This window comes from Typha angustifolia, chromosome 11, assembly GCF_048772165.1.
Source record: "Typha angustifolia cultivar Huaian chromosome 11, ASM4877216v1, whole genome shotgun sequence".
Taxonomy (NCBI): domain Eukaryota; kingdom Viridiplantae; phylum Streptophyta; class Magnoliopsida; order Poales; family Typhaceae; genus Typha; species Typha angustifolia.
Genome location: NC_133249.1, coordinates 13,280,462 through 13,292,325, shown reverse-complemented (window position 1 = coordinate 13,292,325; position 11,864 = coordinate 13,280,462). Strand labels below are relative to the sequence as shown.

Below are 11,864 nucleotides of genomic sequence, written 5' to 3'. Positions count from 1 at the left end.
TTGAATTTTGATATTTAGTTAAATTTTTCATAACTTTTAATCATAAGAAGAGAGCTAATTAATGTTTAGTTCAATACTGGTATTAAATTATATCTTATGTGACATAAAATTGATAATAAAAATATTAAAAAATAATGAATTTGTACGTAGAATCAGTGATGTTTTATACCGAACGAAAAGAATACCATTGATTGGATGTATAGCAGTACTAATAATATATATTTATATAAAATTATAATATTTTTTATTACAAATACAAACTTAGATACTCTAAATATCCGTATTAAGATAAATGTAGACATACAAATATATGACAGTGCGAAAATATATACATGCAATGCATGATAGTGCGAATATATAGCTATATAATATATAAATGTGCGGATATATAGTCATGTAATACGTGATCGACAGACACATAGACATATAATACGTTCTACTATAAATATATAGTCATATAATGCATGATAATACAAACATATAACTATACAATGAGTAGACAGTGTGTGGCAATGAGTAATAATGCGTACTCATTGAATGCTTGGCAGAATAAGGCGGTGCAAACTTGTTCTTTATAATATCTAATCTAGAGGTAATATAGTAATTATGAGTATTTATTAAATTAATTTTAAAAGTGGAATGGAATAAGATGAGAGAAAATAGTATAGTATACAGTAATAAGCTAAGCTATTATTTAAGTATTACAACAAAATAAAAATAAAAATAAAAATTATTTAGATGAGGGACTGCCAAGTGTACCTGACGTATTTAGTTGCTCTGATGCGCTGGCAGGAGGACACGATCTTAGCTGTCGGGGTCCAGTTCCACAGTCTAGATCTCGGTGAATAGTGGAGAGTGGTAAAAAAGTAGTAAGTTCTTTCTACTATGTTAAGTCGACTTGTAATCTTTTTTACACGTTTAATTTATTTTAAAAATTAAACATAAAACTAGAATTATTTAAAAATTGCTGATCTATTGACTTATCTAAAAATTTTAAATCCCACAAAATTGACATATTATATAGAAATATTTGCAAAGTATATGCGCTTTTTGCGAACAATTAGTTATAACTTTGCAACCTTGTATGGCGATCTCCTCTGAGTTTGAGTTGTCGGACAAACTAATCGTTGCCAAATATTTATCTTACGTGTTCGATGCACTTCATTACTTGAATATGAGATTATGTGTGTTTGGAAACTGTTGATCCGGTCATTGATTTCTAAATATAAGTTTTTGACCCAGCTGGTAAGTGACTTTCAAATATAAAATCTCTACTGATTGTTAGAAAAATTTAAAATTATTGTTGTATATTTAGAAGTTACTTATATTTAAAAATATACATAATCTCATATCTAAGTTTCGAAATAAATTAGATGTGTAAAAACAATTAGGCAGACTTAAAATAATCAAAAACTCCAGTTCCTCCCTCTAGATTATAAAAAAATAAGTTACAAAATTATCTTAGTGTGGTTACAAGAGTAGTTTCATTTTAGTCTTGGATTGCGCTAAGTATAAATAAGAACTCAGAAGAAGCGAGCCTCTAAGGCGGTAATTATAGTCTGTTTCACTAGCGGAAGAAACTGTGATTGCCCCTCTATGATTTACTTGGAAGTTTAATTTTTCGACATATGGAGGTAATTATTAATTTATCTTTGTTTTAAAAAAAAAAGATTCTATTTATTTACTGTTAGATTTACTATGTTATGAGTGATGATTGATTAAACTATAAAGCCAAAACGTTACTGTCTCGTTTTTGGATTTAGCACTCGCGACTGAATCCAACATGGAGTTCTTGGACCACCACTCATGGACATTAAGCCTTGAATTAAGATCTACGCGCGGTATATTTACTATTTATGAATCGAGCATTATATTTTAGTAAATATATAAAAAAAATATTCTACTGTTAAATCTGTTAACTAAACTTAACTAAATATATAAGTTAACTATAGTATAAAAAATACTCTCAACTAAATTATACTTGTTCAACCTATATTTAATCCAACCCAATCCATTAACCTAACTCAAGTTAGAATACCGACTCCAACTTATATCCCATCTCACAATATGAAAAAGCCCTATGTGAGATTGTTATTGGTGGCAGATCTCTAACTCTCTCTCTCTCTCTCCTTGCTAGATCTCCGGCTAGCTATACTTCTTTAAAGAGGTGAAAGTTAGTGATTGATGTGCTAATATCTTCCATTATGTTTGCCTTCCATCTTGATATGTCTTTATAATGCGCTGGCGTCCATTAAAAAATCTCATTTAGGAAAAGTATTGTTTTAATTTGATAGGACTTGATCTTATTATTTAGTTCGTACAAAGAATAGGGCATTTGGGTTGTTGGCAATAACAATTTGATTCTATAAGTCACAATCAATATGATCTAATAAATGAAATGAATTTAATAGATTATATAATGTCAAATTTTGTATAGTCAAGTCTAGCGTTGGACACTATTTACTTAGGGCAAACTCTACCGATTGCTTTTAGAATAGTGAACGTCGATATTCTAGGATATAATGATTATCTTACATTAGAAAAGAAAGCCGTTATTCGAATACTATGTCAAACATAAACTGTGCAGAACTCTCTCTTCAAATACAAACAAAAGACTCAATGTTTAAATGGAATGAATAAATTTATGATTAACAAATACAGACTGACAAACTATTTATAGTAGTAAATAGGCACGATGAAGGGATTGGACAAACCAAACCAGATCCGAACTTATATCAGACAAAAAAAGAAATTTGGACTTGACCCATGTGTGCAAACCGAATTGAGTCAAGCCGGGTGGTGCACGTGTGTGAGTTAATTTATATAGTACTCTTTACTTGTAAAATAGGTACCAATTTTGGTCCCAAAGTCTATAAGAAGTTTGACACTTATATAGTATATTAACATTTCTTAAATATTAAATATGACACTAAGCTCACTTTTCTTTTTTTACATTGTCATGACACCAATTTTTTTTCGCCTATTTTCATAGATTTAAATTTTTTTTGTTCCTTATATAAACTAGGCATGTTTTTTTGAACTCATTGGACAAATACCCTGACTTTCCAAACTATTTAGAGAGAGGTAATTAAAAGCCTTTCCAATGATTATTTTTTTTCTCAAGATTTTCAATAGAGTTAATAGTTTAAAAATTCACATACATTTCTGTAAATAAAAAAAAGGCAAATTATAGTTTATCTCATCTAATTTGACTTAGTTCACACTTAATCTCTCTATGGTTTAGACCAAATTACAAGTGTTAAATTTTCTATCAAAAATAATATTGTGTCATTAGCGCTAATTCTGTCGGCCTTGAAAAAATTATAATACAACCAAACTCTATATCATCTTTAAACTCGACTATATTTCTATGGAAATAACAATTATTTTTTTAAAAAAAAAAATTATTTCATTTCCTACTTATTTCTGACTCCTTTGTTTTACCTGTCTAGATTGACCAATTCTTTTTATTATAAGTCTTTAAAAAAGCCCTCAGGTTAGCTTTAATCTGACGGAACATGATAGAATGTTATATTTTATTTTTAAAATACTTCAAATGCCCATAATAGTTTACTAATATGGTAGTTTGTCTAATTTTTCACTTATAGCAAGGTCAGCTCTACCATTTTCTCTTTTTAGGGCAAAAAAGAAGAAGACCATTTCTCCGCCTTGTAAGAATGAAATTTCTGTTTTGAAATAGGTTCTACATTAGTATTCTACTAAAGTTTTTTTTCCCTTGATTTCTATCTCATCCATAGTGTTCTAGGTTTCTAAAAACAAAAACAAAAAATAGGGTTCTGGGATGATTGCCGCTTCTATTGGGTTTGAAGAAAAAGAAGAAGAAGAGATTTTGAGAGTAGAATTTTTTACCTAAGTAAAAAAATCCGGCTTTCTAACCGGTATGGATATGAATATCTAAGGATGTACTAGTAATTTGAGTATTGTGGGCTAGTTTAACTTGAAGTCTAAGTTAGACCCGGCAAAAAAGCGAAAAAGAAAAGTAAGGATCAAAATAAAAATAAAGTAAAAGGGAGGGGCCGAACTAAAATTATAACTTTTTTTTACATTATATAAATTATAGCTCTAAGATTCTTAGCACATGATATATATATATATATATATACACACACGCAATTTATATTGGAGTCCGAGGTGGATAATAAATATACCACGTGTTCCTATTTTTGAGAAAAGTGGGCCAGATAGAGTTAACTTCATTCAAAGAATAAATAAGAAGAGGACAATAAAGAATGAAAAGGAGAAAGCAAACTAGCCATCAGAATGGACTACTTTAAAACTTATTTAGGATCTAATTCATTATAGCTTTAATAAAAACGTTGGACTAAAAATGCTATTTAGTTCAGCGTTTTGTCTGGTCCTAAAATACTGAGTCAATCAATGCTTTATGTATATAAATCCTTTTAATTTAGTCTTTCAGTAGTTTAGAAAAAAATTATCAGACTGATCAGTTCAGCGTTTTTAAAAACACTGATCAGTTAATTAGACCTCATTTGGTAAAAAAGTTTTAGAGTAGTCAATTTTGATAAAATATTTTTTTAAAAATTGGTCTATTTTAGTCAAAAACTCTAATAAAAGCATAAAATTCATCGAAGAATACCGAAGAGCAAAGAAAATGAGGACCTCCACTGTTTCTAGATATTCAAGAGGGCTCAAAATCCCGTGGAGACCAAAGCCTCCCCTTTCGAAAAATCCTACGATTTTTTTCTTTCCACATAGCCCACCATAAAGAAGCCAAGAAAGTGGTTTGTGGCTCGGCAAAAGAACCGATGAATAGAGTCTCACCTCCAAGGTGACCAAAGGTTGAGGGAATGAGTTCCAGAGGAGATAAAGGAAGTCACAATTAAGAAAAAGGAGTTGACAGATTCCAATGCTTCCTCATAAAGCGAGTATGGGAAGGGGGGCAAAGAAGCATTTCCTAGTGAAGAGGTTCCTAATATGGTCTTTATTTAGGGTATTCACTTTGGAGAGCAATTGAGGTCTTCTAAAGGCTATTGGCCCACTTGATCCGACCCGGATAGCCATTAAGTAGGAGAGATTTGAGAGAGGCAATGAAGCAGAATCTGTTGATAAAGAGTCTCCAAAACAAGACGCTAAGGGTAGTCATCGACATAGAGTTGATTATAGAGAGCTCTAATCAAATCAACCTCTAGAGCGGTGTTAAGGTCCATCCTTCTTATCCATCGAAGGCTGTTACTTCTCTAAGGAGAGTATAGCGACCAAGGAAAGTGGGATCAAAGAGTGTAATATTATATAACTCGTGTTCCATGTTAGTATGATAATTATTTATTAGGTCAAAATTGTAATACAACTAACTTTTAGATCCAAACATTAGAACAAGTAATGTGGTCCTACCTCTCCAACGAAAAGGCTAAAAGTTGGAACCCTCACATGTATGTAAAATTGAAACATATTTTTCTCATGAAAATGAGTTGCATTGAGTATGATATGTTTGAAGTTGACATATATTTTGGCTCCAGAAGGTGGCCTCAGTTGTCAAACATAATTATTAGCAAAGAACTGACCCTACTATCTAGTTCAAAATTATCATACAGATATATAAGATCACCTTTTCATAATGAAATATTGTTATTTAGGGACAATGAAATCTAGACGCCCGGCATAATGACACCTATATAACTATTACTCATTTTGCCCTCCTTAATTATATAAATCTTCGAAATGACTAGTCTATTAGTTATCCACTAGATTTTTTGTTAGAAATTGTCACATAATTGTCATGTGCTTAAATTTGGGCTCTCTAGAGACCATTTTAAGCTTACTTTAGATCAAAGAATGAAAAAAGAGTTGAGGGTAAGATTATCATATTTTTTTTATTAATACGATAATGAGGGCATGAGATATTAGATTTTTCTTTTTTAGAAAAGAGATATTAGATAGTTGAGGGTCAAAAAGTTATAAAAATATAGGGGGTCTTAGCTCGAGCTCGAAAAGCTTGCTCATCTTCAGGGCGATGCGGCTCGATAGCTCAATAGGTATAACAGGGCTTACTGGACTGAGCCTGATACACATAATAAAATAAGTTTTGAAAGCTAAATAATTAAAACATATAAATCCTAAATTATAGAATTAGCACATACAGTAATACAAATAATAAATGATTAACACAAAAGGACTAATTACTCTGTGTGAATATATTATAATGCATCGAACTTGAATTACTATATCTATATATATATTGTATCGAGCCTAATTGAGTTGAGCCAGACCAAGCTAGCTCGGCTCAGCTCAAGTATGGTTTTCAACCTAAAAGATCAGTTGAGTTTGACTCATTTAGAACTAAATGAGCTCGAGTCGGACTCTAAACAAGCCAAGCCGAGCACCATGGGGACTTTTTTCGAAGGCTCTAGTTTACATTACAATGTCTAAATATAATTAATCCTTTATCTTACATCATAACATGTTATAAAAAAAATATATCTTAAAGTCAAAACTGGGACAGTGATGGAATTAGGTATCATTAACAAAATCAAATGGTCCAAAATAGGTGGCACAGGAGGAGGCAAAAGCAACATAGGTTGCGTATCTATCTTAGTGTTACAAGCACCAAAATATATTTAATGGTTAGATCGCAACGAGATGGCAGCCTAACCTTAATGTATATATTTTTTTGGTGTCCTAAGTCTTTGATATCCAGTATTTTTTTATTATAATACTTACTATTATAATTAAGCCAGAGGTTTGTACCAAAGTACGGTCACATTATTTATGTTCTTAATTTGGACTTTTTAACCAAACCAGCACTCTTTTATATTTTATTTTCTTAAATAGGTTATCTGCTCAAACTTAATACTAAAATAGGTCCGTGATAATATATATTTTATTTTTTAATAAAAAATACTGAAATATTTATTTTATTAGACACTCGAGATGTGTTTTATTTAGGGAATCATTATGTTATTCCAATTTATAATTTTTTTTTATTTTATCTTTATTAATAATTAAATGCTTCATTTTTTTTTTATCGATCATATTAAGTTGGCCAAATTGGGATAAATAAAATGCTTAACAGTTTAGTGTTTTATTTAAAACTATTTTGAAATAGATTTTCTTTTTGTGTTAAGAGGCGTAAGCTATTTTGATAAAAAGAAATTTAAAATCTGGTGTAATTTAATAAATAAATAAATAAAAAGAACTACTCAATTTGTGTATTAAGCTGTTTGGCTTCTTCTCCCACCAAATGCTCGTATTATTTTATTACCAGTGGCTTGAGTCTTGACTCCCGCCTCTCTTTTCTTCTTTCCAGCTTTCCTCCCTCAGAAAAGTTAGTAGTTTTGATCGAATCGACTCCTCCTTTGATTCCTTGTTCTTGTGTTGCATTCCGTCTGCTTCTACTTCGAATTCTTTATTTTGTGAATTCTTTTTCTCGCTTTTTAGTTGTTTTAAGTCGTCTGGTTTGCAGTTTCTGATTACAAAAGTTTTAATTTTCTTTTTCTGATATTTAGAGGGAACACAATTCTCATATTGGTTTAGCGTTTGTTTGTTCGTTTGGGTTGTTGGAGTTTAGAGATGGGAAGAAGTTTGATCGAGAAATGGGTAAATTTTCGGTTAATTTTATTGGGTCGGCGGTGGATTTGAGTAATTTTTTTTCTTGCATTAGGGTTTTCAGATTCGACCGGCATAGGATTTTGTACTTGGTGGATAGAATAAGTCGCAGTCTCGCAGATGAGTCTAGATACTGCTGGTAGAGAGATGAATTTGAGTGTCTGTAATGGAAGGAAGTATGATTCTTCCGTGGATTCGAATGAGGTAAAAGAGGACGGAGAGATGAATTCCCTTCTGTTGTCGGCCGTGGATGGAAGGTCAGAGAGGATGCGAAAGAAGAATGCAAATCGGAAAGTCCAGTGGAATGATGACAATGGCAATAAACTTGTGGAGGTCTTGGAGTTCCAGCCAAGGTAGCGTCTCTACTGAAATTAATCTCTTCCTTATTTTGTTATACCTCTACAGGTGTAGCAATATGCTATATGGGTTTTATTGAACGGAAATAATTATGATAAGAACTTTAATTTTCTGAATTATAATTTGCTAAATTTAAAATCTTAGTTTTAGTTATATAATTGGTAAGATATTCTATTATTATTTTTCTCCTGTAGTTTTGTGAAAGTTGCATCCCATGTAGGAGAAGAGGTGCCTTGTTGCCTGCTGCGAATCCTTTTACTTGTGTAATATCTCTGTAATCTTGTTAATCCTAGCTAGATCCGAGAAACTTTTGTCATAGGATCACAAATGTCGTGATTTTGACTGCTGAAATTTAGGGATCTCTTCTAGATAAGATTAAATTAAGCTTTAAAATAATTCAAGCAACTAAAATGCTCCAATTTCAATCTTTGAACATTAGAACACACAACTGCGACTTAGTTTCCCTCAATGAGTTATTACACCCAAAGTTCAGAGTGTCATTCAGAGGATTTCACGTGCTGTGATGATAAGTCCTGCCACCATGCACCCTAGTGTTACTGGTTAGAATAAAAAAGAAGCATCCTACAAGGGTAAGACCGATTTTTATCTGCCTTTCTAAGCCTCGTGCTAGGACACTTCATTTCAGAAGTCACTTCTAGCTAAGTCAGTGCTTTGTCTATGATTGTTGCAGTGGGTTTGGTAGTATTGGGTTCAATTTGGCAGATGGAAAATTTTCGCATGCTTCTGAGATAACCAAGAAAAGAGAATCAAGCTTGAAAACATGTGTCTTTACATGGGTGCTTAAAACTGATAGTGTAGATTACTTCAGCTTTTCTGTTGTACTTTCTTTTCTTCTGATTTTCAGGCTGAAGCTTGGTAAATAATATGTAAGAAGCAATAAGTTAATATAAGAGCAAACCAAAGTACATTCCTAGACATTTTTAGATAGTCTGTCATGTCGCTGTTGCAAGGTTACGTAAGAGATACATATGACATTAGATACGGTAAATCTACAGCGTAGGCATTATTGGCCGTATACTTCTTTGTATACTTATTTTAATTTCTAATATATATGTTAAGGAGCTCATTGAAGCCATAAGTATATTTCTTGCAAGGCGGTCAAGCTTAAATTGGGACAAAACAGACTTTAAATAATTTCACAATCTAAGAATGTCAGATTGTCTGAAACCAATCAATTTCAGCTGAATAATTTAAAGAGGCCAAGGCTTCCGAACTCATCAAAATATAAAATGTAGAAATCTGTTATTCAATTTTGACCAGAAAAAAGTCTCCTATGATTTGAGCAAATTTCTGATCAAACTTACTATCTTGATTAGCTAGTTAGATAATTTCAGCTTTCTAAGATGCTTAGGTTCTAATTAAATAACATTTCAAATTTCTGTTAGCTTCTTGTACAACAAGTATTATGTTAGAATCCTATATGTCAGATCTCAGAACTTTGTCTTCTTGTAACCAACCTTAGGTGAAATTTTTTTCTTTAGATTTGTGTTGTGCAACATATACTATTTCAAATTTATTGGTCAGACATAGTTCAGCATTTACATTTAACATTCCCATTAAATTGGTTATCTGTGAAGAGAAAAGTTACCCAATATGAGAAGGCTTCTTTAGGAGGGTTGAGAAGTTGCATTTAGATGTTAAATTGGCAACCCTTTTAAGAGTTGCTGCCAAATTTTGGGTTGACAATTTTTTGGAAAAGGAGGCCTCCCCGCATAACCTGAAAGGACTAGTTGGGTAGTAGGAAGATACTAACTTATATATGGAACTTTAAGAACTTATACAATCAAAAGTTCCTCACTTCCTTGATGGTTGTCATGAGGAAACAGTGTAAATGAAGAAGTAAGCTGATAACCAGATGGCTTAACCTGGTGGTCCTGTTGAATTATCAAGAAGGTGCTTTCCAAGAATTTGACTTAGCTACTAATTTGTGGTTTCCCCGCAAAAAAATAAAATAAAATAAAATAAAAATAGAAAAAATGGGAAGAAGGGAATAAAATGAAGTGAGACATTCTTTTAGTATAGGCAATACTTTACTTACCTGAAGTGAAGGTGTTGGTCCCTAAACTAGAAGGCAGTCTGGGCCGTCTGGCACTGGGAAAAGCAAATACAGAAATGAATAACCAATAGAAATTATAGTCTTTATTAATGAGCCCTATCTACTACTAATAAGGAAGAATGTAGTGACTGGTGTATGCACATGTTATGCAGTTGGCAATATCGTTATTTCATGATCTGACAGTGGATTCAGCGAGCAAGGCTATCATAACTAGAACTATAGTGCACCTATTTTGACAAAAGAATTTCCCCTAGTTGCGTATATGTTTTACAACAATACAGTACTTGGCTTTAATTTGTCTGTTTCATAGTCAACCTTTTTAAAATCACTCGAATGACTGTAACAATGTATATTTTAATCCTAATAGGACCACAGTGACTATGTTCTTTTTGGCACAGTTTGACAGTAGCCCTCCTCTATATCTAAAAGCTTCTCTCTTCTTTTTCCCCTTTATAATTGTTTCCGTATGTTTTTAGAGTGATGTAATGCTAACTCCATCTTCGCCCCCAAAATTGCCCACTGCTTTCTCTGGAAAGGATTTTGCCACATGCGCTAAGTAAATTGCTTGTAACTCAAAGCTCACTCATGAGAGATGATATGCAAACTTGACACGTAAAATAAGATATATCATATTTATGAACCCTGTTGTGATTTATTTGATGAATAAGATGAAAAGGAAAGATTTGGTGGAAAATAACACTTTTTCTCTGTCTAATATGTTGTATATTTACTTTCCCAATCTTGATGACATAATGTTAGCTTTTATATGATGGAAACAAACTATTTAACAGAGTACTGATATGGAATTACTCAAACGCAGGTGCCACATTCATCTATTTATTGTTTATTAATTAATTTTATTCTTTTCTTTCTCTTTGTTGTCAACAGTGACTCGAGCGACTCTGAGGATGAGTATGCAGATTTTTGTCTCTGTACTACTATGTAGATTGCTTACATATATGTATCATTCTAATTGGAGATGATTATTGCAACAGCTCTAGCACCGGGTTCTCGATTTGGGGTCATGCAATTGTTAGTTGTGCATTACTTTGCTGTTGCCTGGGAGTCTGAAGCTCTCTTTGCAAAATCATTCATCAGTCTGAATACTTTCATCGAGAACTGTTTGATTAAGTTACACGCTGATACTCGGAGATAGCATGTCAGTTTGACAGTTCATTTAAGTTTAACATTGAGGCCGAAGTCGTCCACAGCGCTTGCTATTCTGAAAAGTTTAGGTCATCATCAATTTTTTGCCTCAGTGATTTATTCTGGGGTGACTGAAAATAGATGCAGACACATGTAGAATTTTATCTCTTTTTTTTTCAAAAATTTTGGAGAAAATCTGACACATGAGAATGTTGTGATGTATGTTTCCTTGAAAAGTTCAGATTGTATTCTATTGTATCTATGTATGACTCTTCTTTTCACTAGAAAGAAATTGTAACGCATATCTATTTACTGTCAGGATGTTCCTTCTGAAAAAAAAGAAAAGAAATGCATTTGATTGGATTAGCTGGGGCTTTTACAATTTAATAATATCTAACTTTTTAATCTAATATATAAAAATTAAGTATATATATATTTATAATTGATGTATATTTTGTTACTACACATAATTTATATATACGGTGCACACTTACGTTTAAATTAAAAAATAAATATAATTAAATTACAAAAACTTTAGAGTAGCCACATGTTGTTATCACCTATTATTTATTTTTGTGATACTTTGACTCTAAATATTAATATATTTCACTTCCGGGCGGTAAGTTAATTAACATAAAATATTAAATAACTATTTTATTCTCAATTTATTTTTCTTTCATTCTTAAAAATAAAGGTAAAT

The 11,864-nt window shown here is 31.8% G+C and overlaps 1 long non-coding RNA gene across 2 annotated transcripts; it reads left to right on the top strand.

The window, feature by feature from the left end:
• The first annotated feature begins 7,228 nt into the window (after window positions 1–7,228).
• Window positions 7,229–11,530, top strand: LOC140771011 (uncharacterized). Of its 2 annotated transcripts, XR_012106088.1 has the most exons (3): window positions 7,229–7,937; window positions 10,907–10,930; window positions 11,014–11,530. It is a non-coding gene; the product is annotated as an uncharacterized lncRNA (long non-coding RNA). The 2 variants fall into 2 exon arrangements; XR_012106087.1 differs by having other exon boundaries at window positions 10,907–11,530.
• The last annotated feature ends 334 nt before the right edge of the window (window positions 11,531–11,864 follow it).